The sequence below is a fragment of the Humulus lupulus genome, chromosome 3 (genome assembly GCF_963169125.1).
Source record: "Humulus lupulus chromosome 3, drHumLupu1.1, whole genome shotgun sequence".
NCBI classification, from domain to species: domain Eukaryota; kingdom Viridiplantae; phylum Streptophyta; class Magnoliopsida; order Rosales; family Cannabaceae; genus Humulus; species Humulus lupulus.
In genome coordinates this window covers 11,025,485-11,046,429 of record NC_084795.1, presented here as the reverse complement: position 1 = coordinate 11,046,429, position 20,945 = coordinate 11,025,485, and the positions used below count along the sequence as shown (strand labels likewise).

At 44.0% G+C, this 20,945-nt stretch overlaps 62 non-coding genes across 62 annotated transcripts; all 62 read right to left on the bottom strand.

Annotated features, from left to right (window-relative positions):
* Positions 1 to 33: 33 nt before the first annotated feature.
* LOC133826561 (5S ribosomal RNA) lies at positions 34 to 152 on the bottom strand. The gene has a single exon (XR_009889277.1). It is a non-coding gene; the product is annotated as a 5S ribosomal RNA (ribosomal RNA).
* A 220-nt stretch (positions 153 to 372) lies between these two features.
* Positions 373 to 491, bottom strand: LOC133827255 (5S ribosomal RNA). The gene has a single exon (XR_009889951.1). It is a non-coding gene; the product is annotated as a 5S ribosomal RNA (ribosomal RNA).
* A 220-nt stretch (positions 492 to 711) lies between these two features.
* Positions 712 to 830, bottom strand: LOC133827244 (5S ribosomal RNA). Its single transcript, XR_009889940.1, has one exon. It is a non-coding gene; the product is annotated as a 5S ribosomal RNA (ribosomal RNA).
* Positions 831 to 1,050: 220 nt separating this feature from the next.
* LOC133827233 (5S ribosomal RNA) lies at positions 1,051 to 1,169 on the bottom strand. The gene has a single exon (XR_009889929.1). It is a non-coding gene; the product is annotated as a 5S ribosomal RNA (ribosomal RNA).
* A 220-nt stretch (positions 1,170 to 1,389) lies between these two features.
* Positions 1,390 to 1,508, bottom strand: LOC133826705 (5S ribosomal RNA). The gene has a single exon (XR_009889417.1). It is a non-coding gene; the product is annotated as a 5S ribosomal RNA (ribosomal RNA).
* Positions 1,509 to 1,728: 220 nt separating this feature from the next.
* On the bottom strand, positions 1,729 to 1,847 carry LOC133826102 (5S ribosomal RNA). Its single transcript, XR_009888836.1, has one exon. It is a non-coding gene; the product is annotated as a 5S ribosomal RNA (ribosomal RNA).
* Positions 1,848 to 2,067: 220 nt separating this feature from the next.
* LOC133827221 (5S ribosomal RNA) lies at positions 2,068 to 2,186 on the bottom strand. The gene has a single exon (XR_009889917.1). It is a non-coding gene; the product is annotated as a 5S ribosomal RNA (ribosomal RNA).
* A 220-nt stretch (positions 2,187 to 2,406) lies between these two features.
* Positions 2,407 to 2,525, bottom strand: LOC133827210 (5S ribosomal RNA). The gene has a single exon (XR_009889906.1). It is a non-coding gene; the product is annotated as a 5S ribosomal RNA (ribosomal RNA).
* Positions 2,526 to 2,745: 220 nt separating this feature from the next.
* Positions 2,746 to 2,864, bottom strand: LOC133826066 (5S ribosomal RNA). Its single transcript, XR_009888801.1, has one exon. It is a non-coding gene; the product is annotated as a 5S ribosomal RNA (ribosomal RNA).
* A 220-nt stretch (positions 2,865 to 3,084) lies between these two features.
* On the bottom strand, positions 3,085 to 3,203 carry LOC133827198 (5S ribosomal RNA). The gene has a single exon (XR_009889895.1). It is a non-coding gene; the product is annotated as a 5S ribosomal RNA (ribosomal RNA).
* A 211-nt stretch (positions 3,204 to 3,414) lies between these two features.
* Positions 3,415 to 3,533, bottom strand: LOC133827186 (5S ribosomal RNA). The gene has a single exon (XR_009889883.1). It is a non-coding gene; the product is annotated as a 5S ribosomal RNA (ribosomal RNA).
* Positions 3,534 to 3,754: 221 nt separating this feature from the next.
* On the bottom strand, positions 3,755 to 3,873 carry LOC133827173 (5S ribosomal RNA). Its single transcript, XR_009889872.1, has one exon. It is a non-coding gene; the product is annotated as a 5S ribosomal RNA (ribosomal RNA).
* Positions 3,874 to 4,093: 220 nt separating this feature from the next.
* Positions 4,094 to 4,212, bottom strand: LOC133827162 (5S ribosomal RNA). Its single transcript, XR_009889861.1, has one exon. It is a non-coding gene; the product is annotated as a 5S ribosomal RNA (ribosomal RNA).
* Positions 4,213 to 4,432: 220 nt separating this feature from the next.
* LOC133827150 (5S ribosomal RNA) lies at positions 4,433 to 4,551 on the bottom strand. The gene has a single exon (XR_009889850.1). It is a non-coding gene; the product is annotated as a 5S ribosomal RNA (ribosomal RNA).
* A 220-nt stretch (positions 4,552 to 4,771) lies between these two features.
* On the bottom strand, positions 4,772 to 4,890 carry LOC133826065 (5S ribosomal RNA). The gene has a single exon (XR_009888800.1). It is a non-coding gene; the product is annotated as a 5S ribosomal RNA (ribosomal RNA).
* A 209-nt stretch (positions 4,891 to 5,099) lies between these two features.
* On the bottom strand, positions 5,100 to 5,218 carry LOC133827139 (5S ribosomal RNA). Its single transcript, XR_009889839.1, has one exon. It is a non-coding gene; the product is annotated as a 5S ribosomal RNA (ribosomal RNA).
* A 220-nt stretch (positions 5,219 to 5,438) lies between these two features.
* On the bottom strand, positions 5,439 to 5,557 carry LOC133827128 (5S ribosomal RNA). Its single transcript, XR_009889827.1, has one exon. It is a non-coding gene; the product is annotated as a 5S ribosomal RNA (ribosomal RNA).
* A 221-nt stretch (positions 5,558 to 5,778) lies between these two features.
* Positions 5,779 to 5,897, bottom strand: LOC133827116 (5S ribosomal RNA). The gene has a single exon (XR_009889816.1). It is a non-coding gene; the product is annotated as a 5S ribosomal RNA (ribosomal RNA).
* A 220-nt stretch (positions 5,898 to 6,117) lies between these two features.
* Positions 6,118 to 6,236, bottom strand: LOC133827104 (5S ribosomal RNA). Its single transcript, XR_009889804.1, has one exon. It is a non-coding gene; the product is annotated as a 5S ribosomal RNA (ribosomal RNA).
* A 220-nt stretch (positions 6,237 to 6,456) lies between these two features.
* Positions 6,457 to 6,575, bottom strand: LOC133827093 (5S ribosomal RNA). Its single transcript, XR_009889793.1, has one exon. It is a non-coding gene; the product is annotated as a 5S ribosomal RNA (ribosomal RNA).
* Positions 6,576 to 6,795: 220 nt separating this feature from the next.
* LOC133826063 (5S ribosomal RNA) lies at positions 6,796 to 6,914 on the bottom strand. The gene has a single exon (XR_009888799.1). It is a non-coding gene; the product is annotated as a 5S ribosomal RNA (ribosomal RNA).
* Positions 6,915 to 7,123: 209 nt separating this feature from the next.
* Positions 7,124 to 7,242, bottom strand: LOC133827082 (5S ribosomal RNA). The gene has a single exon (XR_009889782.1). It is a non-coding gene; the product is annotated as a 5S ribosomal RNA (ribosomal RNA).
* A 220-nt stretch (positions 7,243 to 7,462) lies between these two features.
* On the bottom strand, positions 7,463 to 7,581 carry LOC133827069 (5S ribosomal RNA). Its single transcript, XR_009889771.1, has one exon. It is a non-coding gene; the product is annotated as a 5S ribosomal RNA (ribosomal RNA).
* A 221-nt stretch (positions 7,582 to 7,802) lies between these two features.
* On the bottom strand, positions 7,803 to 7,921 carry LOC133827058 (5S ribosomal RNA). The gene has a single exon (XR_009889760.1). It is a non-coding gene; the product is annotated as a 5S ribosomal RNA (ribosomal RNA).
* A 220-nt stretch (positions 7,922 to 8,141) lies between these two features.
* LOC133827045 (5S ribosomal RNA) lies at positions 8,142 to 8,260 on the bottom strand. The gene has a single exon (XR_009889748.1). It is a non-coding gene; the product is annotated as a 5S ribosomal RNA (ribosomal RNA).
* Positions 8,261 to 8,480: 220 nt separating this feature from the next.
* On the bottom strand, positions 8,481 to 8,599 carry LOC133827034 (5S ribosomal RNA). Its single transcript, XR_009889737.1, has one exon. It is a non-coding gene; the product is annotated as a 5S ribosomal RNA (ribosomal RNA).
* A 220-nt stretch (positions 8,600 to 8,819) lies between these two features.
* On the bottom strand, positions 8,820 to 8,938 carry LOC133827021 (5S ribosomal RNA). The gene has a single exon (XR_009889725.1). It is a non-coding gene; the product is annotated as a 5S ribosomal RNA (ribosomal RNA).
* A 220-nt stretch (positions 8,939 to 9,158) lies between these two features.
* LOC133826106 (5S ribosomal RNA) lies at positions 9,159 to 9,277 on the bottom strand. The gene has a single exon (XR_009888840.1). It is a non-coding gene; the product is annotated as a 5S ribosomal RNA (ribosomal RNA).
* A 220-nt stretch (positions 9,278 to 9,497) lies between these two features.
* LOC133827010 (5S ribosomal RNA) lies at positions 9,498 to 9,616 on the bottom strand. The gene has a single exon (XR_009889714.1). It is a non-coding gene; the product is annotated as a 5S ribosomal RNA (ribosomal RNA).
* Positions 9,617 to 9,836: 220 nt separating this feature from the next.
* Positions 9,837 to 9,955, bottom strand: LOC133826061 (5S ribosomal RNA). The gene has a single exon (XR_009888797.1). It is a non-coding gene; the product is annotated as a 5S ribosomal RNA (ribosomal RNA).
* A 211-nt stretch (positions 9,956 to 10,166) lies between these two features.
* LOC133826999 (5S ribosomal RNA) lies at positions 10,167 to 10,285 on the bottom strand. Its single transcript, XR_009889703.1, has one exon. It is a non-coding gene; the product is annotated as a 5S ribosomal RNA (ribosomal RNA).
* A 220-nt stretch (positions 10,286 to 10,505) lies between these two features.
* On the bottom strand, positions 10,506 to 10,624 carry LOC133826987 (5S ribosomal RNA). Its single transcript, XR_009889691.1, has one exon. It is a non-coding gene; the product is annotated as a 5S ribosomal RNA (ribosomal RNA).
* A 220-nt stretch (positions 10,625 to 10,844) lies between these two features.
* On the bottom strand, positions 10,845 to 10,963 carry LOC133826975 (5S ribosomal RNA). The gene has a single exon (XR_009889679.1). It is a non-coding gene; the product is annotated as a 5S ribosomal RNA (ribosomal RNA).
* Positions 10,964 to 11,183: 220 nt separating this feature from the next.
* Positions 11,184 to 11,302, bottom strand: LOC133826964 (5S ribosomal RNA). The gene has a single exon (XR_009889668.1). It is a non-coding gene; the product is annotated as a 5S ribosomal RNA (ribosomal RNA).
* A 220-nt stretch (positions 11,303 to 11,522) lies between these two features.
* LOC133826953 (5S ribosomal RNA) lies at positions 11,523 to 11,641 on the bottom strand. Its single transcript, XR_009889657.1, has one exon. It is a non-coding gene; the product is annotated as a 5S ribosomal RNA (ribosomal RNA).
* A 220-nt stretch (positions 11,642 to 11,861) lies between these two features.
* Positions 11,862 to 11,980, bottom strand: LOC133826942 (5S ribosomal RNA). Its single transcript, XR_009889646.1, has one exon. It is a non-coding gene; the product is annotated as a 5S ribosomal RNA (ribosomal RNA).
* A 220-nt stretch (positions 11,981 to 12,200) lies between these two features.
* LOC133826153 (5S ribosomal RNA) lies at positions 12,201 to 12,319 on the bottom strand. Its single transcript, XR_009888884.1, has one exon. It is a non-coding gene; the product is annotated as a 5S ribosomal RNA (ribosomal RNA).
* A 221-nt stretch (positions 12,320 to 12,540) lies between these two features.
* Positions 12,541 to 12,659, bottom strand: LOC133826931 (5S ribosomal RNA). The gene has a single exon (XR_009889635.1). It is a non-coding gene; the product is annotated as a 5S ribosomal RNA (ribosomal RNA).
* Positions 12,660 to 12,879: 220 nt separating this feature from the next.
* Positions 12,880 to 12,998, bottom strand: LOC133826608 (5S ribosomal RNA). The gene has a single exon (XR_009889323.1). It is a non-coding gene; the product is annotated as a 5S ribosomal RNA (ribosomal RNA).
* Positions 12,999 to 13,218: 220 nt separating this feature from the next.
* LOC133826919 (5S ribosomal RNA) lies at positions 13,219 to 13,337 on the bottom strand. The gene has a single exon (XR_009889624.1). It is a non-coding gene; the product is annotated as a 5S ribosomal RNA (ribosomal RNA).
* Positions 13,338 to 13,557: 220 nt separating this feature from the next.
* Positions 13,558 to 13,676, bottom strand: LOC133826908 (5S ribosomal RNA). The gene has a single exon (XR_009889613.1). It is a non-coding gene; the product is annotated as a 5S ribosomal RNA (ribosomal RNA).
* A 220-nt stretch (positions 13,677 to 13,896) lies between these two features.
* LOC133826896 (5S ribosomal RNA) lies at positions 13,897 to 14,015 on the bottom strand. The gene has a single exon (XR_009889602.1). It is a non-coding gene; the product is annotated as a 5S ribosomal RNA (ribosomal RNA).
* Positions 14,016 to 14,235: 220 nt separating this feature from the next.
* LOC133826884 (5S ribosomal RNA) lies at positions 14,236 to 14,354 on the bottom strand. Its single transcript, XR_009889591.1, has one exon. It is a non-coding gene; the product is annotated as a 5S ribosomal RNA (ribosomal RNA).
* A 220-nt stretch (positions 14,355 to 14,574) lies between these two features.
* Positions 14,575 to 14,693, bottom strand: LOC133826871 (5S ribosomal RNA). Its single transcript, XR_009889578.1, has one exon. It is a non-coding gene; the product is annotated as a 5S ribosomal RNA (ribosomal RNA).
* Positions 14,694 to 14,913: 220 nt separating this feature from the next.
* On the bottom strand, positions 14,914 to 15,032 carry LOC133826324 (5S ribosomal RNA). The gene has a single exon (XR_009889048.1). It is a non-coding gene; the product is annotated as a 5S ribosomal RNA (ribosomal RNA).
* Positions 15,033 to 15,253: 221 nt separating this feature from the next.
* On the bottom strand, positions 15,254 to 15,372 carry LOC133826320 (5S ribosomal RNA). The gene has a single exon (XR_009889044.1). It is a non-coding gene; the product is annotated as a 5S ribosomal RNA (ribosomal RNA).
* Positions 15,373 to 15,592: 220 nt separating this feature from the next.
* Positions 15,593 to 15,711, bottom strand: LOC133826860 (5S ribosomal RNA). Its single transcript, XR_009889567.1, has one exon. It is a non-coding gene; the product is annotated as a 5S ribosomal RNA (ribosomal RNA).
* A 220-nt stretch (positions 15,712 to 15,931) lies between these two features.
* Positions 15,932 to 16,050, bottom strand: LOC133826848 (5S ribosomal RNA). Its single transcript, XR_009889555.1, has one exon. It is a non-coding gene; the product is annotated as a 5S ribosomal RNA (ribosomal RNA).
* Positions 16,051 to 16,271: 221 nt separating this feature from the next.
* Positions 16,272 to 16,390, bottom strand: LOC133826837 (5S ribosomal RNA). Its single transcript, XR_009889544.1, has one exon. It is a non-coding gene; the product is annotated as a 5S ribosomal RNA (ribosomal RNA).
* Positions 16,391 to 16,610: 220 nt separating this feature from the next.
* LOC133826345 (5S ribosomal RNA) lies at positions 16,611 to 16,729 on the bottom strand. Its single transcript, XR_009889068.1, has one exon. It is a non-coding gene; the product is annotated as a 5S ribosomal RNA (ribosomal RNA).
* Positions 16,730 to 16,949: 220 nt separating this feature from the next.
* LOC133826825 (5S ribosomal RNA) lies at positions 16,950 to 17,068 on the bottom strand. The gene has a single exon (XR_009889533.1). It is a non-coding gene; the product is annotated as a 5S ribosomal RNA (ribosomal RNA).
* A 219-nt stretch (positions 17,069 to 17,287) lies between these two features.
* LOC133826814 (5S ribosomal RNA) lies at positions 17,288 to 17,406 on the bottom strand. Its single transcript, XR_009889522.1, has one exon. It is a non-coding gene; the product is annotated as a 5S ribosomal RNA (ribosomal RNA).
* Positions 17,407 to 17,627: 221 nt separating this feature from the next.
* On the bottom strand, positions 17,628 to 17,746 carry LOC133826175 (5S ribosomal RNA). Its single transcript, XR_009888906.1, has one exon. It is a non-coding gene; the product is annotated as a 5S ribosomal RNA (ribosomal RNA).
* A 220-nt stretch (positions 17,747 to 17,966) lies between these two features.
* On the bottom strand, positions 17,967 to 18,085 carry LOC133826802 (5S ribosomal RNA). Its single transcript, XR_009889511.1, has one exon. It is a non-coding gene; the product is annotated as a 5S ribosomal RNA (ribosomal RNA).
* A 219-nt stretch (positions 18,086 to 18,304) lies between these two features.
* Positions 18,305 to 18,423, bottom strand: LOC133826791 (5S ribosomal RNA). Its single transcript, XR_009889500.1, has one exon. It is a non-coding gene; the product is annotated as a 5S ribosomal RNA (ribosomal RNA).
* A 220-nt stretch (positions 18,424 to 18,643) lies between these two features.
* Positions 18,644 to 18,762, bottom strand: LOC133826779 (5S ribosomal RNA). Its single transcript, XR_009889489.1, has one exon. It is a non-coding gene; the product is annotated as a 5S ribosomal RNA (ribosomal RNA).
* Positions 18,763 to 18,982: 220 nt separating this feature from the next.
* On the bottom strand, positions 18,983 to 19,101 carry LOC133826767 (5S ribosomal RNA). Its single transcript, XR_009889478.1, has one exon. It is a non-coding gene; the product is annotated as a 5S ribosomal RNA (ribosomal RNA).
* Positions 19,102 to 19,321: 220 nt separating this feature from the next.
* LOC133826060 (5S ribosomal RNA) lies at positions 19,322 to 19,440 on the bottom strand. The gene has a single exon (XR_009888796.1). It is a non-coding gene; the product is annotated as a 5S ribosomal RNA (ribosomal RNA).
* Positions 19,441 to 19,661: 221 nt separating this feature from the next.
* LOC133826754 (5S ribosomal RNA) lies at positions 19,662 to 19,780 on the bottom strand. The gene has a single exon (XR_009889466.1). It is a non-coding gene; the product is annotated as a 5S ribosomal RNA (ribosomal RNA).
* A 220-nt stretch (positions 19,781 to 20,000) lies between these two features.
* LOC133826743 (5S ribosomal RNA) lies at positions 20,001 to 20,119 on the bottom strand. The gene has a single exon (XR_009889455.1). It is a non-coding gene; the product is annotated as a 5S ribosomal RNA (ribosomal RNA).
* Positions 20,120 to 20,339: 220 nt separating this feature from the next.
* LOC133826573 (5S ribosomal RNA) lies at positions 20,340 to 20,458 on the bottom strand. Its single transcript, XR_009889288.1, has one exon. It is a non-coding gene; the product is annotated as a 5S ribosomal RNA (ribosomal RNA).
* Positions 20,459 to 20,677: 219 nt separating this feature from the next.
* LOC133826732 (5S ribosomal RNA) lies at positions 20,678 to 20,796 on the bottom strand. The gene has a single exon (XR_009889444.1). It is a non-coding gene; the product is annotated as a 5S ribosomal RNA (ribosomal RNA).
* Between the last annotated feature and the right edge of the window lie 149 nt (positions 20,797 to 20,945).

The window sequence follows — 20,945 nt, the reverse complement described above, 5'->3', positions numbered from 1 at the left end:
ATTTTTAAAGGGAAAAAAAAAATGATGTTTTCAGGGGTGCAACACGAGGACTTCCCAGGAGGTCACCCATCCTAGAACTACTCTCGCCCAAGCACGCTTAACTGCGGAGTTCTGATGGGATCCGGTGCATTAGTGCTGGTATGATCGCACCCGGAATGTTTGTTCCGCAATATTCATTTATAGCGAGCGCGTGTGTCCTCCCTTTTCTCCCCCGGATTGACTAGGAACTTCTTATTCGCTGCTTGTTAGTGACCACGGTATTAACCCCTCAAGGAAAACGAAATAAATGAGTTTTTAAAGATTTAAAACAAAAAATACAAACTTTTGAGCCGTAGGTGGATTTTTAAAGGGAAAAAAAAAATGATGTTTTCAGGGGTGCAACACGAGGACTTCCCAGGAGGTCACCCATCCTAGTACTACTCTCGCCCAAGCACGCTTAACTGCGGAGTTCTGATGGGATCCGGTGCATTAGTGCTGGTATGATCGCACCCGGAATGTTTGGTCCGCAATATTCATTTATAGCGAGCGCGTGTGTCCTCCCTTTTCTCCCCCGGATTGACTAGGAACTTCTTATTCGCTGCTTGTTAGTGACCACGGTATTAACCCCTCAAGGAAAACGAAATAAATGAGTTTTTAAAGATTTAAAACAAAAAATACAAACTTTTGAGCCGTAGGTGGATTTTTAAAGGGAAAAAAAAAATGATGTTTTCAGGGGTGCAACACGAGGACTTCCCAGGAGGTCACCCATCCTAGTACTACTCTCGCCCAAGCACGCTTAACTGCGGAGTTCTGATGGGATCCGGTGCATTAGTGCTGGTATGATCGCACCCGGAACGTTTGGTCCGCAATATTCATTTATAGCGAGCGCGTGTGTCCTCCCTTTTCTCCCCCGGATTGACTAGGAACTTCTTATTCGCTGCTTGTTAGTGACCACGGTATTAACCCCTCAAGGAAAACGAAATAAATGAGTTTTTAAAGATTTAAAACAAAAAATACAAACTTTTGAGCCGTAGGTGGATTTTTAAAGGGAAAAAAAAAATGATGTTTTCAGGGGTGCAACACGAGGACTTCCCAGGAGGTCACCCATCCTAGTACTACTCTCGCCCAAGCACGCTTAACTGCGGAGTTCTGATGGGATCCGGTGCATTAGTGCTGGTATGATCGCACCCGGAATGTTTGTTCCGCAATATTCATTTATAGCGAGCGCGTGTGTCCTCCCTTTTCTCCCCCGGATTGACTAGGAACTTCTTATTCGCTGCTTGTTAGTGACCACGGTATTAACCCCTCAAGGAAAACGAAATAAATGAGTTTTTAAAGATTTAAAACAAAAAATACAAACTTTTGAGCCGTAGGTGGATTTTTAAAGGGAAAAAAAAAATGATGTTTTCAGGGGTGCAACACGAGGACTTCCCAGGAGGTCACCCATCCTAGTACTACTCTCGCCCAAGCACGCTTAACTGCGGAGTTCTGATGGGATCCGGTGCATTAGTGCTGGTATGATCGCCCCAGGAATGTTTGTTCCGCAATATTCATTTATAGCGAGCGCGTGTGTCCTCCCTTTTCTCCCCCGGATTGACTAGGAACTTCTTATTCGCTGCTTGTTAGTGACCACGGTATTAACCCCTCAAGGAAAACGAAATAAATGAGTTTTTAAAGATTTAAAACAAAAAATACAAACTTTTGAGCCGTAGGTGGATTTTTAAAGGGAAAAAAAAAATGATGTTTTCAGGGGTGCAACACGAGGACTTCCCAGGAGGTCACCCATCCTGGTACTACTCTCGCCCAAGCACGCTTAACTGCGGAGTTCTGATGGGATCCGGTGCATTAGTGCTGGTATGATCGCACCCGGAATGTTTGGTCCGCAATATTCATTTATAGCGAGCGCGTGTGTCCTCCCTTTTCTCCCCCGGATTGACTAGGAACTTCTTATTCGCTGCTTGTTAGTGACCACGGTATTAACCCCTCAAGGAAAACGAAATAAATGAGTTTTTAAAGATTTAAAACAAAAAATACAAACTTTTGAGCCGTAGGTGGATTTTTAAAGGGAAAAAAAAAATGATGTTTTCAGGGGTGCAACACGAGGACTTCCCAGGAGGTCACCCATCCTAGTACTACTCTCGCCCAAGCACGCTTAACTGCGGAGTTCTGATGGGATCCGGTGCATTAGTGCTGGTATGATCGCACCCGGAATGTTTGTTCCGCAATATTCATTTATAGCGAGCGCGTGTGTCCTCCCTTTTCTCCCCCGGATTGACTAGGAACTTCTTATTCGCTGCTTGTTAGTGACCACGGTATTAACCCCTCAAGGAAAACGAAATAAATGAGTTTTTAAAGATTTAAAACAAAAAATACAAACTTTTGAGCCGTAGGTGGATTTTTAAAGGGAAAAAAAAAATGATGTTTTCAGGGGTGCAACACGAGGACTTCCCAGGAGGTCACCCATCCTAGTACTACTCTCGCCCAAGCACGCTTAACTGCGGAGTTCTGATGGGATCCGGTGCATTAGTGCTGGTATGATCGCACCCGGAATGTTTGTTCCGCAATATTCATTTATAGCGAGCGCGTGTGTCCTCCCTTTTCTCCCCCGGATTGACTAGGAACTTCTTATTCGCTGCTTGTTAGTGACCACGGTATTAACCCCTCAAGGAAAACGAAATAAATGAGTTTTTAAAGATTTAAAACAAAAAATACAAACTTTTGAGCCGTAGGTGGATTTTTAAAGGGAAAAAAAAAATGATGTTTTCAGGGGTGCAACACGAGGACTTCCCAGGAGGTCACCCATCCTAGTACTACTCTCGCCCAAGCACGCTTAACTACGGAGTTCTGATGGGATCCGGTGCATTAGTGCTGGTATGATCGCACCCGGAATGTTTGTTCCGCAATATTCATTTATAGCGAGCGCGTTTGTCCTCCCTTTTCTCCCCCGGATTGACTAGGAACTTCTTATTCGCTGCTTGTTAGTGACCACGGTATTAACCCCTCAAGGAAAACGAAATAAATGAGTTTTTAAAGATTTAAAACAAAAAATACAAACTTTTGAGCCGTAGGTGGATTTTTAAAGGGAAAAAAAAAATGATGTTTTCAGGGGTGCAACACGAGGACTTCCCAGGAGGTCACCCATCCTAGTACTACTCTCGCCCAAGCACGCTTAACTGCGGAGTTCTGATGGGATCCGGTGCATTAGTGCTGGTATGATCGCACCCGGAATGTTTGTTCCGCAATATTCATTTATAGCGAGCGCGTGTGTCCACCCCCGGATTGACTAGGAACTTCTTATTCGCTGCTTGTTAGTGACCACGGTATTAACCCCTCAAGGAAAACGAAATAAATGAGTTTTTAAAGATTTAAAACAAAAAATACAAACTTTTGAGCCGTAGGTGGATTTTTAAAGGGAAAAAAAAAATGATGTTTTCAGGGGTGCAACACGAGGACTTCCCAGGAGGTCACCCATCCTAGTACTACTCTCGCCCAAGCACGCTTAACTGCGGAGTTCTGATGGGATCCGGTGCATTAGTGCTGGTATGATCGCACCCGGAATGTTTGGTCCGCAATATTCATTTATAGCGAGCGCGTGTGTCCTCCCTTTTCTCCCCCGGATTGACTAGGAACTTCTTATTCGCTGCTTGTTAGTGACCACGGTATTAACCCCTCAAGGAAAACGAAATAAATGAGTTTTTAAAGATTTAAAACAAAAAATACAAACTTTTGAGCCGTAGGTGGATTTTTAAAGGGAAAAAAAAAAATGATGTCTTCAGGGGTGCAACACGAGGACTTCCCAGGAGGTCACCCATCCTAGTACTACTCTCGCCCAAGCACGCTTAACTGCGGAGTTCTGATGGGATCCGGTGCATTAGTGCTGGTATGATCGCACCCGGAATGTTTGTTCCGCAATATTCATTTATAGCGAGCGCGTGTGTCCTCCCTTTTCTCCCCCGGATTGACTAGGAACTTCTTATTCGCTGCTTGTTAGTGACCACGGTATTAACCCCTCAAGGAAAACGAAATAAATGAGTTTTTAAAGATTTAAAACAAAAAATACAAACTTTTGAGCCGTAGGTGGATTTTTAAAGGGAAAAAAAAAATGATGTTTTCAGGGGTGCAACACGAGGACTTCCCAGGAGGTCACCCATCCTAGTACTACTCTCGCCCAAGCACGCTTAACTGCGGAGTTCTGATGGGATCCGGTGCATTAGTGCTGGTATGATCGCACCCGGAATGTTTGGTCCGCAATATTCATTTATAGCGAGCGCGTGTGTCCTCCCTTTTCTCCCCCGGATTGACTAGGAACTTCTTATTCGCTGCTTGTTAGTGACCACGGTATTAACCCCTCAAGGAAAACGAAATAAATGAGTTTTTAAAGATTTAAAACAAAAAATACAAACTTTTGAGCCGTAGGTGGATTTTTAAAGGGAAAAAAAAAATGATGTTTTCAGGGGTGCAACACGAGGACTTCCCAGGAGGTCACCCATCCTAGTACTACTCTCGCCCAAGCACGCTTAACTGCGGAGTTCTGATGGGATCCGGTGCATTAGTGCTGGTATGATCGCACCCGGAATGTTTGTTCCGCAATATTCATTTATAGCGAGCGCGTATGTCCTCCCTTTTCTCCCCCGGATTGACTAGGAACTTCTTATTCGCTGCTTGTTAGTGACCACGGTATTAACCCCTCAAGGAAAACGAAATAAATGAGTTTTTAAAGATTTAAAACAAAAAATACAAACTTTTGAGCCGTAGGTGGATTTTTAAAGGGAAAAAAAAAATGATGTTTTCAGGGGTGCAACACGAGGACTTCCCAGGAGGTCACCCATCCTAGTACTACTCTCGCCCAAGCACGCTTAACTACGGAGTTCTGATGGGATCCGGTGCATTAGTGCTGGTATGATCGCACCCGGAATGTTTGTTCCGCAATATTCATTTATAGCGAGCGCGTGTGTCCTCCCCCGGATTGACTAGGAACTTCTTATTCGCTGCTTGTTAGTGACCACGGTATTAACCCCTCAAGGAAAACGAAATAAATGAGTTTTTAAAGATTTAAAACAAAAAATACAAACTTTTGAGCCGTAGGTGGATTTTTAAAGGGAAAAAAAATGATGTTTTCAGGGGTGCAACACGAGGACTTCCCAGGAGGTCACCCATCCTAGTACTACTCTCGCCCAAGCACGCTTAACTGCGGAGTTCTGATGGGATCCGGTGCATTAGTGCTGGTATGATCGCACCCGGAATGTTTGTTCCGCAATATTCATTTATAGCGAGCGCGTGTGTCCTCCCTTTTCTCCCCCGGATTGACTAGGAACTTCTTATTCGCTGCTTGTTAGTGACCACGGTATTAACCCCTCAAGGAAAACGAAATAAATGAGTTTTTAAAGATTTAAAACAAAAAATACAAACTTTTGAGCCGTAGGTGGATTTTTAAAGGGAAAAAAAAAATGATGTTTTCAGGGGTGCAACACGAGGACTTCCCAGGAGGTCACCCATCCTAGTACTACTCTCGCCCAAGCACGCTTAACTGCGGAGTTCTGATGGGATCCGGTGCATTAGTGCTGGTATGATCGCACCCGGAATGTTTGGTCCGCAATATTCATTTATAGCGAGCGCGTGTGTCCTCCCTTTTCTCCCCCGGATTGACTAGGAACTTCTTATTCGCTGCTTGTTAGTGACCACGGTATTAACCCCTCAAGGAAAACGAAATAAATGAGTTTTTAAAGATTTAAAACAAAAAATACAAACTTTTGAGCCGTAGGTGGATTTTTAAAGGGAAAAAAAAAAATGATGTCTTCAGGGGTGCAACACGAGGACTTCCCAGGAGGTCACCCATCCTAGTACTACTCTCGCCCAAGCACGCTTAACTGCGGAGTTCTGATGGGATCCGGTGCATTAGTGCTGGTATGATCGCACCCGGAATGTTTGTTCCGCAATATTCATTTATAGCGAGCGCGTGTGTCCTCCCTTTTCTCCCCCGGATTGACTAGGAACTTCTTATTCGCTGCTTGTTAGTGACCACGGTATTAACCCCTCAAGGAAAACGAAATAAATGAGTTTTTAAAGATTTAAAACAAAAAATACAAACTTTTGAGCCGTAGGTGGATTTTTAAAGGGAAAAAAAAAATGATGTTTTCAGGGGTGCAACACGAGGACTTCCCAGGAGGTCACCCATCCTAGTACTACTCTCGCCCAAGCACGCTTAACTGCGGAGTTCTGATGGGATCCGGTGCATTAGTGCTGGTATGATCGCACCCGGAATGTTTGGTCCGCAATATTCATTTATAGCGAGCGCGTGTGTCCTCCCTTTTCTCCCCCGGATTGACTAGGAACTTCTTATTCGCTGCTTGTTAGTGACCACGGTATTAACCCCTCAAGGAAAACGAAATAAATGAGTTTTTAAAGATTTAAAACAAAAAATACAAACTTTTGAGCCGTAGGTGGATTTTTAAAGGGAAAAAAAAAATGATGTTTTCAGGGGTGCAACACGAGGACTTCCCAGGAGGTCACCCATCCTAGTACTACTCTCGCCCAAGCACGCTTAACTGCGGAGTTCTGATGGGATCCGGTGCATTAGTGCTGGTATGATCGCACCCGGAATGTTTGTTCCGCAATATTCATTTATAGCGAGCGCGTATGTCCTCCCTTTTCTCCCCCGGATTGACTAGGAACTTCTTATTCGCTGCTTGTTAGTGACCACGGTATTAACCCCTCAAGGAAAACGAAATAAATGAGTTTTTAAAGATTTAAAACAAAAAATACAAACTTTTGAGCCGTAGGTGGATTTTTAAAGGGAAAAAAAAAATGATGTTTTCAGGGGTGCAACACGAGGACTTCCCAGGAGGTCACCCATCCTAGTACTACTCTCGCCCAAGCACGCTTAACTACGGAGTTCTGATGGGATCCGGTGCATTAGTGCTGGTATGATCGCACCCGGAATGTTTGTTCCGCAATATTCATTTATAGCGAGCGCGTGTGTCCTCCCCCGGATTGACTAGGAACTTCTTATTCGCTGCTTGTTAGTGACCACGGTATTAACCCCTCAAGGAAAACGAAATAAATGAGTTTTTAAAGATTTAAAACAAAAAATACAAACTTTTGAGCCGTAGGTGGATTTTTAAAGGGAAAAAAAATGATGTTTTCAGGGGTGCAACACGAGGACTTCCCAGGAGGTCACCCATCCTAGTACTACTCTCGCCCAAGCACGCTTAACTGCGGAGTTCTGATGGGATCCGGTGCATTAGTGCTGGTATGATCGCACCCGGAATGTTTGTTCCGCAATATTCATTTATAGCGAGCGCGTGTGTCCTCCCTTTTCTCCCCCGGATTGACTAGGAACTTCTTATTCGCTGCTTGTTAGTGACCACGGTATTAACCCCTCAAGGAAAACGAAATAAATGAGTTTTTAAAGATTTAAAACAAAAAATACAAACTTTTGAGCCGTAGGTGGATTTTTAAAGGGAAAAAAAAAATGATGTTTTCAGGGGTGCAACACGAGGACTTCCCAGGAGGTCACCCATCCTAGTACTACTCTCGCCCAAGCACGCTTAACTGCGGAGTTCTGATGGGATCCGGTGCATTAGTGCTGGTATGATCGCACCCGGAATGTTTGGTCCGCAATATTCATTTATAGCGAGCGCGTGTGTCCTCCCTTTTCTCCCCCGGATTGACTAGGAACTTCTTATTCGCTGCTTGTTAGTGACCACGGTATTAACCCCTCAAGGAAAACGAAATAAATGAGTTTTTAAAGATTTAAAACAAAAAATACAAACTTTTGAGCCGTAGGTGGATTTTTAAAGGGAAAAAAAAAAATGATGTCTTCAGGGGTGCAACACGAGGACTTCCCAGGAGGTCACCCATCCTAGTACTACTCTCGCCCAAGCACGCTTAACTGCGGAGTTCTGATGGGATCCGGTGCATTAGTGCTGGTATGATCGCACCCGGAATGTTTGTTCCGTAATATTCATTTATAGCGAGCGCGTGTGTCCTCCCTTTTCTCCCCCGGATTGACTAGGAACTTCTTATTCGCTGCTTGTTAGTGACCACGGTATTAACCCCTCAAGGAAAACGAAATAAATGAGTTTTTAAAGATTTAAAACAAAAAATACAAACTTTTGAGCCGTAGGTGGATTTTTAAAGGGAAAAAAAAAATGATGTTTTCAGGGGTGCAACACGAGGACTTCCCAGGAGGTCACCCATCCTAGTACTACTCTCGCCCAAGCACGCTTAACTGCGGAGTTCTGATGGGATCCGGTGCATTAGTGCTGGTATGATCGCACCCGGAATGTTTGGTCCGCAATATTCATTTATAGCGAGCGCGTGTGTCCTCCCTTTTCTCCCCCGGATTGACTAGGAACTTCTTATTCGCTGCTTGTTAGTGACCACGGTATTAACCCCTCAAGGAAAACGAAATAAATGAGTTTTTAAAGATTTAAAACAAAAAATACAAACTTTTGAGCCGTAGGTGGATTTTTAAAGGGAAAAAAAAAATGATGTTTTCAGGGGTGCAACACGAGGACTTCCCAGGAGGTCACCCATCCTAGTACTACTCTCGCCCAAGCACGCTTAACTGCGGAGTTCTGATGGGATCCGGTGCATTAGTGCTGGTATGATCGCACCCGGAATGTTTGGTCCGCAATATTCATTTATAGCGAGCGCGTGTGTCCTCCCTTTTCTCCCCCGGATTGACTAGGAACTTCTTATTCGCTGCTTGTTAGTGACCACGGTATTAACCCCTCAAGGAAAACGAAATAAATGTGTTTTTAAAGATATAAAACAAAAAATACAAACTTTTGAGCCGTAGGTGGATTTTTAAAGGGAAAAAAAAAATGATGTTTTCAGGGGTGCAACACGAGGACTTCCCAGGAGGTCACCCATCCTAGTACTACTCTCGCCCAAGCACGCTTAACTGCGGAGTTCTGATGGGATCCGGTGCATTAGTGCTGGTATGATCGCACCCGGAATGTTTGGTCCGCAATATTCATTTATAGCGAGCGCGTGTGTCCTCCCTTTTCTCCCCCGGATTGACTAGGAACTTCTTATTCGCTGCTTGTTAGTGACCACGGTATTAACCCCTCAAGGAAAACGAAATAAATGAGTTTTTAAAGATTTAAAACAAAAAATACAAACTTTTGAGCCGTAGGTGGATTTTTAAAGGGAAAAAAAAAATGATGTTTTCAGGGGTGCAACACGAGGACTTCCCAAGAGGTCACCCATCCTAGTACTACTCTCGCCCAAGCACGCTTAACTGCGGAGTTCTGATGGGATCCGGTGCATTAGTGCTGGTATGATCGCACCCGGAATGTTTGGTCCGCAATATTCATTTATAGCGAGCGCGTGTGTCCTCCCTTTTCTCCCCCGGATTGACTAGGAACTTCTTATTCGCTGCTTGTTAGTGACCACGGTATTAACCCCTCAAGGAAAACGAAATAAATGAGTTTTTAAAGATTTAAAACAAAAAATACAAACTTTTGAGCCGTAGGTGGATTTTTAAAGGGAAAAAAAAAATGATGTTTTCAGGGGTGCAACACGAGGACTTCCCAGGAGGTCACCCATCCTAGTACTACTCTCGCCCAAGCACGCTTAACTGCGGAGTTCTGATGGGATCCGGTGCATTAGTGCTGGTATGATCGCACCCGGAATGTTTGTTCCGCAATATTCATTTATAGCGAGCGCGTGTGTCCTCCCTTTTCTCCCCCGGATTGACTAGGAACTTCTTATTCGCTGCTTGTTAGTGACCACGGTATTAACCCCTCAAGGAAAACGAAATAAATGAGTTTTTAAAGATTTAAAACAAAAAATACAAACTTTTGAGCCGTAGGTGGATTTTTAAAGGGAAAAAAAAAATGATGTTTTCAGGGGTGCAACACGAGGACTTCCCAGGAGGTCACCCATCCTAGTACTACTCTCGCCCAAGCACGCTTAACTACGGAGTTCTGATGGGATCCGGTGCATTAGTGCTGGTATGATCGCACCCGGAATGTTTGTTCCGCAATATTCATTTATAGCGAGCGCGTGTGTCCTCCCCCGGATTGACTAGGAACTTCTTATTCGCTGCTTGTTAGTGACCACGGTATTAACCCCTCAAGGAAAACGAAATAAATGAGTTTTTAAAGATTTAAAACAAAAAATACAAACTTTTGAGCCGTAGGTGGATTTTTAAAGGGAAAAAAAAAATGATGTTTTCAGGGGTGCAACACGAGGACTTCCCAGGAGGTCACCCATCCTAGTACTACTCTCGCCCAAGCACGCTTAACTGCGGAGTTCTGATGGGATCCGGTGCATTAGTGCTGGTATGATCGCACCCGGAATGTTTGTTCCGCAATATTCATTTATAGCGAGCGCGTGTGTCCTCCCTTTTCTCCCCCGGATTGACTAGGAACTTCTTATTCGCTGCTTGTTAGTGACCACGGTATTAACCCCTCAAGGAAAACGAAATAAATGAGTTTTTAAAGATTTAAAACAAAAAATACAAACTTTTGAGCCGTAGGTGGATTTTTAAAGGGAAAAAAAAAATGATGTTTTCAGGGGTGCAACACGAGGACTTCCCAGGAGGTCACCCATCCTAGTACTACTCTCGCCCAAGCACGCTTAACTGCGGAGTTCTGATGGGATCCGGTGCATTAGTGCTGGTATGATCGCACCCGGAATGTTTGGTCCGCAATATTCATTTATAGCGAGCGCGTGTGTCCTCCCTTTTCTCCCCCGGATTGACTAGGAACTTCTTATTCGCTGCTTGTTAGTGACCACGGTATTAACCCCTCAAGGAAAACGAAATAAATGAGTTTTTAAAGATTTAAAACAAAAAATACAAACTTTTGAGCCGTAGGTGGATTTTTAAAGGGAAAAAAAAAATGATGTCTTCAGGGGTGCAACACGAGGACTTCCCAGGAGGTCACCCATCCTAGTACTACTCTCGCCCAAGCACGCTTAACTGCGGAGTTCTGATGGGATCCGGTGCATTAGTGCTGGTATGATCGCACCCGGAATGTTTGTTCCGTAATATTCATTTATAGCGAGCGCGTGTGTCCTCCCTTTTCTCCCCCGGATTGACTAGGAACTTCTTATTCGCTGCTTGTTAGTGACCACGGTATTAACCCCTCAAGGAAAACGAAATAAATGAGTTTTTAAAGATTTAAAACAAAAAATACAAACTTTTGAGCCGTAGGTGGATTTTTAAAGGGAAAAAAAAAATGATGTTTTCAGGGGTGCAACACGAGGACTTCCCAGGAGGTCACCCATCCTAGTACTACTCTCGCCCAAGCACGCTTAACTGCGGAGTTCTGATGGGATCCGGTGCATTAGTGCTGGTATGATCGCACCCGGAATGTTTGGTCCGCAATATTCATTTATAGCGAGCGCGTGTGTCCTCCCTTTTCTCCCCCGGATTGACTAGGAACTTCTTATTCGCTGCTTGTTAGTGACCACGGTATTAACCCCTCAAGGAAAACGAAATAAATGAGTTTTTAAAGATTTAAAACAAAAAATACAAACTTTTGAGCCGTAGGTGGATTTTTAAAGGGAAAAAAAAAATGATGTTTTCAGGGGTGCAACACGAGGACTTCCCAGGAGGTCACCCATCCTAGTACTACTCTCGCCCAAGCACGCTTAACTGCGGAGTTCTGATGGGATCCGGTGCATTAGTGCTGGTATGATCGCACCCGGAATGTTTGGTCCGCAATATTCATTTATAGCGAGCGCGTGTGTCCTCCCTTTTCTCCCCCGGATTGACTAGGAACTTCTTATTCGCTGCTTGTTAGTGACCACGGTATTAACCCCTCAAGGAAAACGAAATAAATGAGTTTTTAAAGATTTAAAACAAAAAATACAAACTTTTGAGCCGTAGGTGGATTTTTAAAGGGAAAAAAAAAATGATGTTTTCAGGGGTGCAACACGAGGACTTCCCAGGAGGTCACCCATCCTAGTACTACTCTCGCCCAAGCACGCTTAACTGCGGAGTTCTGATGGGATCCGGTGCATTAGTGCTGGTATGATCGCACCCGGAATGTTTGTTCCGCAATATTCATTTATAGCGAGCGCGTGTGTCCTCCCTTTTCTCCCCCGGATTGACTAGGAACTTCTTATTCGCTGCTTGTTAGTGACCACGGTATTAACCCCTCAAGGAAAACGAAATAAATGAGTTTTTAAAGATTTAAAACAAAAAATACAAACTTTTGAGCCGTAGGTGGATTTTTAAAGGGAAAAAAAAAATGATGTTTTCAGGGGTGCAACACGAGGACTTCCCAGGAGGTCACCCATCCTAGTACTATTCTCGCCCAAGCACGCTTAACTGCGGAGTTCTGATGGGATCCGGTGCATTAGTGCTGGTATGATCGCACCCGGAATGTTTGTTCCGCAATATTCATTTATAGCGAGCGCGTGTGTCCTCCCTTTTCTCCCCCGGATTGACTAGGAACTTCTTATTCGCTGCTTGTTAGTGACCACGGTATTAACCCCTCAAGGAAAACGAAATAAATGAGTTTTTAAAGATTTAAAACAAAAAATACAAACTTTTGAGCCGTAGGTGGATTTTTAAAGGGAAAAAAAAAAATGATGTTTTCAGGGGTGCAACACGAGGACTTCCCAGGAGGTCACCCATCCTAGTACTACTCTCGCCCAAGCACGCTTAACTGCGGAGTTCTGATGGGATCCGGTGCATTAGTGCTGGTATGATCGCACCCGGAATGTTTGGTCCGCAATATTCATTTATAGCGAGCGCGTGTGTCCTCCCTTTTCTCCCCCGGATTGACTAGGAACTTCTTATTCGCTGCTTGTTAGTGACCACGGTATTAACCCCTCAAGGAAAACGAAATAAATGTGTTTTTAAAGATATAAAACAAAAAATACAAACTTTTGAGCCGTAGGTGGATTTTTAAAGGGAAAAAATAAATGATGTTTTCAGGGGTGCAACACGAGGACTTCCCAGGAGGTCACCCATCCTAGTACTACTCTCGCCCAAGCACGCATAACTGCGGAGTTCTGATGGGATCCGGTGCATTAGTGCTGGTATGATCGCACCCGGAATGTTTGGTCCGCAATATTCATTTATAGCGAGCGCGTGTGTCCTCCCTTTTCTCCCCCGGATTGACTAGGAACTTCTTATTCGCTGCTTGTTAGTGACCACGGTATTAACCCCTCAAGGAAAACGAAATAAATGAGTTTTTAAAGATTTAAAACAAAAAATACAAACTTTTGAGCCGTAGGTGGATTTTTAAAGGGAAAAAAAAAATGATGTTTTCAGGGGTGCAACACGAGGACTTCCCAGGAGGTCACCCATCCTAGTACTACTCTCGCCCAAGCACGCTTAACTGCGGAGTTCTGATGGGATCCGGTGCATTAGTGCTGGTATGATCGCACCCGGAATGTTTGTTCCGCAATATTCATTTATAGCGAGCGCGTGTGTCCTCCCTTTTCTCCCCCGGATTGACTAGGAACTTCTTATTCGCTGCTTGTTAGTGACCACGGTATTAACCCCTCAAGGAAAACGAAATAAATGAGTTTTTAAAGATTTAAAACAAAAAATACAAACTTTTGAGCCGTAGGTGGATTTTTAAAGGGAAAAAAAAAATGATGTTTTCAGGGGTGCAACACGAGGACTTCCCAGGAGGTCACCCATCCTAGTACTACTCTCGCCCAAGCACGCTTAACTGCGGAGTTCTGATGGGATCCGGTGCATTAGTGCTGGTATGATCGCACCCGGAATGTTTGTTCCGCAATATTCATTTATAGCGAGCGCGTGTGTCCTCCCTTTTCTCCCCCGGATTGACTAGGAACTTCTTATTCGCTGCTTGTTAGTGACCACGGTATTAACCCCTCAAGGAAAACGAAATAAATGAGTTTTTAAAGATTTAAAACAAAAAATACAAACTTTTGAGCCGTAGGTGGATTTTTAAAGGGAAAAAAAAAATGATGTTTTTAGGGGTGCAACACGAGGACTTCCCAGGAGGTCACCCATCCTAGTACTACTCTCGCCCAAGCACGCTTAACTGCGGAGTTCTGATGGGATCCGGTGCATTAGTGCTGGTATGATCGCACCCGGAATGTTTGGTCCGCAATATTCATTTATAGCGAGCGCGTGTGTCCTCCCTTTTCTCCCCCGGATTGACTAGGAACTTCTTATTCGCTGCTTGTTAGTGACCACGGTATTAACCCCTCAAGGAAAACGAAATAAATGAGTTTTTAAAGATTTAAAACAAAAAATACAAACTTTTGAGCCGTAGGTGGATTTTTAAAGGGAAAAAAAAAATGATGTTTTCAGGGGTGCAACACGAGGACTTCCCAGGAGGTCACCCATCCTAGTACTACTCTCGCCCAAGCACGCTTAACTGCGGAGTTCTGATGGGATCCGGTGCATTAGTGCTGGTATGATCGCACCCGGAATGTTTGGTCCGCAATATTCATTTATAGCGAGCGCGTGTGTCCTCCCTTTTCTCCCCCGGATTGACTAGGAACTTCTTATTCGCTGCTTGTTAGTGACCACGGTATTAACCCCTCAAGGAAAACGAAATAAATGAGTTTTTAAAGATTTAAAACAAAAAATACAAACTTTTGAGCCGTAGGTGGATTTTTAAAGGGAAAAAAAAAATGATGTTTTCAGGGGTGCAACACGAGGACTTCCCAGGAGGTCACCCATCCTAGTACTACTCTCGCCCAAGCACGCTTAACTGCGGAGTTCTGATGGGATCCGGTGCATTAGTGCTGGTATGATCGCACCCGGATTGTTTGTTCCGCAATATTCATTTATAGCGAGCGCGTGTGTCCTCCCTTTTCTCCCCCGGATTGACTAGGAACTTCTTATTCGCTGCTTGTTAGTGACCACGGTATTAACCCCTCAAGGAAAACGAAATAAATGAGTTTTTAAAGATTTAAAACAAAAAATACAAACTTTTGAGCCGTAGGTGGATTTTTAAAGGGAAAAAAAAAATGATGTTTTCAGGGGTGCAACACGAGGACTTCCCAGGAGGTCACCCATCCTAGTACTACTCTCGCCCAAGCACGCTTAACTGCGGAGTTCTGATGGGATCCGGTGCATTAGTGCTGGTATGATCGCACCTGGAATGTTTGTTCCGCAATATTCATTTATAGCGAGCGCGTGTGTCCTCCCTTTTTTCCCCCGGATTGACTAGGAACTTCTTATTCGCTGCTTGTTAGTGACCACGGTATTAACCCCTCAAGGAAAACGAAATAAATGAGTTTTTAAAGATTTAAAACAAAAAATACAAACTTTTGAGCCGTAGGTGGATTTTTAAAGGGAAAAAAAAAAATGATGTTTTCAGGGGTGCAACACGAGGACTTCCCAGGAGGTCACCCATCCTAGTACTACTCTCGCCCAAGCACGCTTAACTGCGGAGTTCTCATGGGATCCGGTGCATTAGTGCTGGTATGATCGCACCCGGAATGTTTGGTCCGCAATATTCATTTATAGCGAGCGCGTGTGTCCTCCCTTTTCTCCCCCGGATTGACTAGGAACTTCTTATTCGCTGCTTGTTAGTGACCACGGTATTAACCCCTCAAGGAAAACGAAATAAATGAGTTTTTAAAGATTTAAAACAAAAAATACAAACTTTTGAGCCGTAGGTGGATTTTTAAAGGGAAAAAAAAAATGATGTTTTCAGGGGTGCAACACGAGGACTTCCCAGGAGGTCACCCATCCTAGTACTACTCTCGCCCAAGCACGCTTAACTGCGGAGTTCTGATGGGATCCGGTGCATTAGTGCTGGTATGATCGCACCCGGAATGTTTGGTCCGCAATATTCATTTATAGCGAGCGCGTGTGTCCTCCCTTTTCTCCCCCGGATTGACTAGGAACTTCTTATTCGCTGCTTGTTAGTGACCACAGTATTAACCCCTCAAGGAAAACGAAATAAATGAGTTTTTAAAGATTTAAAACAAAAAATACAAACTTTTGAGCCGTAGGTGGATTTTTAAAGGGAAAAAAAAAATGATGTTTTCAGGGGTGCAACACGAGGACTTCCCAGGAGGTCACCCATCCTAGTACTACTCTCGCCCAAGCACGCTTAACTGCGGAGTTCTGATGGGATCCGGTGCATTAGTGCTGGTATGATCGCACCCGGAATGTTTGGTCCGCAATATTCATTTATAGCGAGCGCGTGTGTCCTCCCTTTTCTCCCCCGGATTGACTAGGAACTTCTTATTCGCTGCTTGTTAGTGACCACGGTATTAACCCCTCAAGGAAAACGAAATAAATGAGTTTTTAAAGATTTAAAACAAAAAATACAAACTTTTGAGCCGTAGGTGGATTTTTAAAGGGAAAAAAAAAAATGATGTCTTCAGGGGTGCAACACGAGGACTTCCCAGGAGGTCACCCATCCTAGTACTACTCTCGCCCAAGCACGCTTAACTGCGGAGTTCTGATGGGATCCGGTGCATTAGTGCTGGTATGATCGCACCCGGAATGTTTGTTCCGCAATATTCATTTATAGCGAGCGCGTGTGTCCTCCCTTTTCTCCCCCGGATTGACTAGGAACTTCTTATTCGCTGCTTGTTAGTGACCACGGTATTAACCCCTCAAGGAAAACGAAATAAATGAGTTTTTAAAGATTTAAAACAAAAAATACAAACTTTTGAGCCGTAGGTGGATTTTTAAAGGGAAAAAAAAAATGATGTTTTCATGGGTGCAACACGAGGACTTCCCAGGAGGTCACCCATCCTAGTACTACTCTCGCCCATGCACGCTTAACTGCGGAGTTCTGATGGGATCCGGTGCATTAGTGCTGGTATGATCGCACCCGGAATGTTTGGTCCGCAATATTCATTTATAGCGAGCGCGTGTGTCTTCCCTTTTCTCCCCCGGATTGACTAGGAACTTCTTATTCGCTGCTTGTTAGTGACCACGGTATTAACCCCTCAAGGAAAACGAAATAAATGAGTTTTTAAAGATTTAAAACAAAAAATACAAACTTTTGAGCCGTAGGTGGATTTTTAAAGGGAAAAAAAAAATGATGTCTTCAGGGGTGCAACACGAGGACTTCCCAGGAGGTCACCCATCCTAGTACTACTCTCGCCCAAGCACGCTTAACTGCGGAGTTCTGATGGGATCCGGTGCATTAGTGCTGGTATGATCGCACCCGGAATGTTTGTTTCGCAATATTCATTTATAGCGAGCGCGTGTGTCCTCCCTTTTCTCCCCCGGATTGACTAGGAACTTCTTATTCGCTGCTTGTTAGTGACCACGGTATTAACCCCTCAAGGAAAACGAAATAAATGAGTTTTTAAAGATTTAAAACAAAAAATACAAACTTTTGAGCCGTAGGTGGATTTTTAAAGGGAAAAAAAAATGATGTTTTCAGGGGTGCAACACGAGGACTTCCCAGGAGGTCACCCATCCTAGTACTACTCTCGCCCAAGCACGCTTAACTGCGGAGTTCTGATGGGATCCGGTGCATTAGTGCTGGTATGATCGCACCCGGAATGTTTGTTCCGCAATATTCATTTATAGCGAGCGCGTGTGTCCTCCCTTTTCTCCCCCGGATTGACTAGGAACTTCTTATTCGCTGCTTGTTAGTGACCACGGTATTAACCCCTCAAGGAAAACGAAATAAATGAGTTTTTAAAGATTTAAAACAAAAAATACAAACTTTTGAGCCGTAGGTGGATTTTTAAAGGGAAAAAAAAAAATGATGTTTTCAGGGGTGCAACACGAGGACTTCCCAGGAGGTCACCCATCCTAGTACTACTCTCGCCCATGCACGCTTAACTGCGGAGTTCTGATGGGATCCGGTGCATTAGTGCTGGTATGATCGCACCCGGAATGTTTGGTCCGCAATATTCATTTATAGCGAGCGCGTGTGTCTTCCCTTTTCTCCCCCGGATTGACTAGGAACTTCTTATTCGCTGCTTGTTAGTGACCACGGTATTAACCCCCCAAGGAAAACGAAATAAATGAGTTTTTAAAGATTTAAAACAAAAAATACAAACTTTTGAGCCGTAGGTGGATTTTTAAAGGGAAAAAAAAAATGATGTCTTCAGGGGTGCAACACGAGGACTTCCCAGGAGGTCACCCATCCTAGTACTACTCTCGCCCAAGCACGCTTAACTGCGGAGTTCTGATGGGATCCGGTGCATTAGTGCTGGTATGATCGCACCCGGAATGTTTGTTTCGCAATATTCATTTATAGCGAGCGCGTGTGTCCTCCCTTTTCTCCCCCGGATTGACTAGGAACTTCTTATTCGCTGCTTGTTAGTGACCACGGTATTAACCCCTCAAGGAAAACGAAATAAATGAGTTTTTAAAGATTTAAAACAAAAAATACAAACTTTTGAGCCGTAGGTGGATTTTTAAAGGGAAAAAAAAATGATGTTTTCAGGGGTGCAACACGAGGACTTCCCAGGAGGTCACCCATCCTAGTACTACTCTCGCCCAAGCACGCTTAACTGCGGAGTTCTGATGGGATCCGGTGCATTAGTGCTGGTATGATCGCACCCGGAATGTTTGGTCCGCAATATTCATTTATAGCGAGCGCGTGTGTCCTCCCTTTTCTCCCCCGGATTGACTAGGAACTTCTTATTCGCTGCTTGTTAGTGACCACGGTATTAACCCCTCAAGGAAAACGAAATAAATGAGTTTTTAAAGATTTAAAACAAAAAATACAAACTTTTGAGCCGTAGGTGGATTTTTAAAGGGAAAAAAAAAATGATGTTTTCAGGGGTGCAACACGAGGACTTCCCAGGAGGTCACCCATCCTAGTACTACTCTCGCCCAAGCACGCTTAACTGCGGAGTTCTGATGGGATCCGGTGCATTAGTGCTGGTATGATCGCACCCGGAATGTTTGGTCCGCAATATTCATTTATAGCGAGCGCGTGTGTCCTCCCTTTTCTCCCCCGGATTGACTAGGAACTTCTTATTCGCTGCTTGTTAGTGACCACGGTATTAACCCCTCAAGGAAAACGAAATAAATGAGTTTTTAAAGATTTAAAACAAAAAATACAAACTTTTGAGCCGTAGGTGGATTTTTAAAGGGAAAAAAAAAATGATGTTTTCAGGGGTGCAACACGAGGACTTCCCAGGAGGTCACCCATCCTAGTACTACTCTCGCCCAAGCACGCTTAACTGCGGAGTTCTGATGGGATCCGGTGCATTAGTGCTGGTATGATCGCACCCGGAATGTTTGTTCCGCAATATTCATTTATAGCGAGCGCGTGTGTCCTCCCTTTTCTCCCCCGGATTGACTAGGAACTTCTTATTCGCTGCTTGTTAGTGACCACGGTATTAACCCCTCAAGGAAAACGAAATAAATGAGTTTTTAAAGATTTAAAACAAAAAATACAAACTTTTGAGCCGTAGGTGGATTTTTAAAGGGAAAAAAAAAATGATGTTTTCAGGGGTGCAACACGAGGACTTCCCAGGAGGTCACCCATCCTAGTACTACTCTCGCCCAAGCACGCTTAACTACGGAGTTCTGATGGGATCCGGTGCATTAGTGCTGGTATGATCGCACCCGGAATGTTTGTTCCGCAATATTCATTTATAGCGAGCGCGTGTGTCCTCCCTTTTCTCCCCCGGATTGACTAGGAACTTCTTATTCGCTGCTTGTTAGTGACCACGGTATTAACCCCTCAAGGAAAACGAAATAAATGAGTTTTTAAAGATTTAAAACAAAAAATACAAACTTTTGAGCCGTAGGTGGATTTTTAAAGGGAAAAAAAAAAATGATGTTTTCAGGGGTGCAACACGAGGACTTCCCAGGAGGTCACCCATCCTAGTACTACTCTCGCCCAAGCACGCTTAACTGCGGAGTTCTGATGGGATCCGGTGCATTAGTGCTGGTATGATCGCACCCGGAATGTTTGTTCCGCAATATTCATTTATAGCGAGCGCGTGTGTCCTCCCTTTTCTCCCCCGGATTGACTAGGAACTTCTTATTCGCTGCTTGTTAGTGACCACGGTATTAACCCCTCAAGGAAAACGAAATAAATGAGTTTTTAAAGATTTAAAACAAAAAATACAAACTTTTGAGCCGTAGGTGGATTTTTAAAGGGAAAAAAAAAATGATGTTTTCAGGGGTGCAACACGAGGACTTCCCAGGAGGTCACCCATCCTAGTACTACTCTCGCCCAAGCACGCTTAACTGCGGAGTTCTGATGGGATCCGGTGCATTAGTGCTGGTATGATCGCACCCGGAATGTTTGGTCCGCAATATTCATTTATAGCGAGCGCGTGTGTCCTCCCTTTTCTCCCCCGGATTGACTAGGAACTTCTTATTCGCTGCTTGTTAGTGACCACGGTATTAACCCCTCAAGGAAAACGAAATAAATGAGTTTTTAAAGATTTAAAACAAAAAATACAAACTTTTGAGCCGTAGGTGGATTTTTAAAGGGAAAAAAAAAATGATGTTTTCAGGGGTGCAACAAGAGGACTTCCCAGGAGGTCACCCATCCTAGTACTACTCTCTCCCAAGCACGCTTAACTGCGGAGTTCTGATGGGATCCAGTGCATTAGTGCTGGTATGATCGCACCCGGAATGTTTGGTCCGCAATATTCATTTATAGCGAGCGCGTGTGTCCTCCCTTTTCTCCCCCGGATTGACTAGGAACTTCTTATTCGCTGCTTGTTAGTGACCACGGTATTAACCCCTCAAGGAAAACGAAATAAATGAGTTTTTAAAGATTTAAAACAAAAAATAAAAACTTTTGAGCCGTAGGTGGATTTTTAAAGGGAAAAAAAAATGATGTCTTCAGGGGTGCAACACGAGGACTTCCCAGGAGGTCACCCATCCTAGTACTACTCTCGCCCAAGCACGCTTAACTGCGGAGTTCTGATGGGATCCGGTGCATTAGTGCTGGTATGATCGCACCCGGAATGTTTGGAACGCAATATTCATTTATAGCGAGCGCGTGTGTCCTCCCTTTTCTCCCCCGGATTGACTAGGAACTTCTTATTCGCTGCTTGTTAGTGACCACGGTATTAACCCCTCAAGGAAAACGAAATAAATGAGTTTTTAAAGA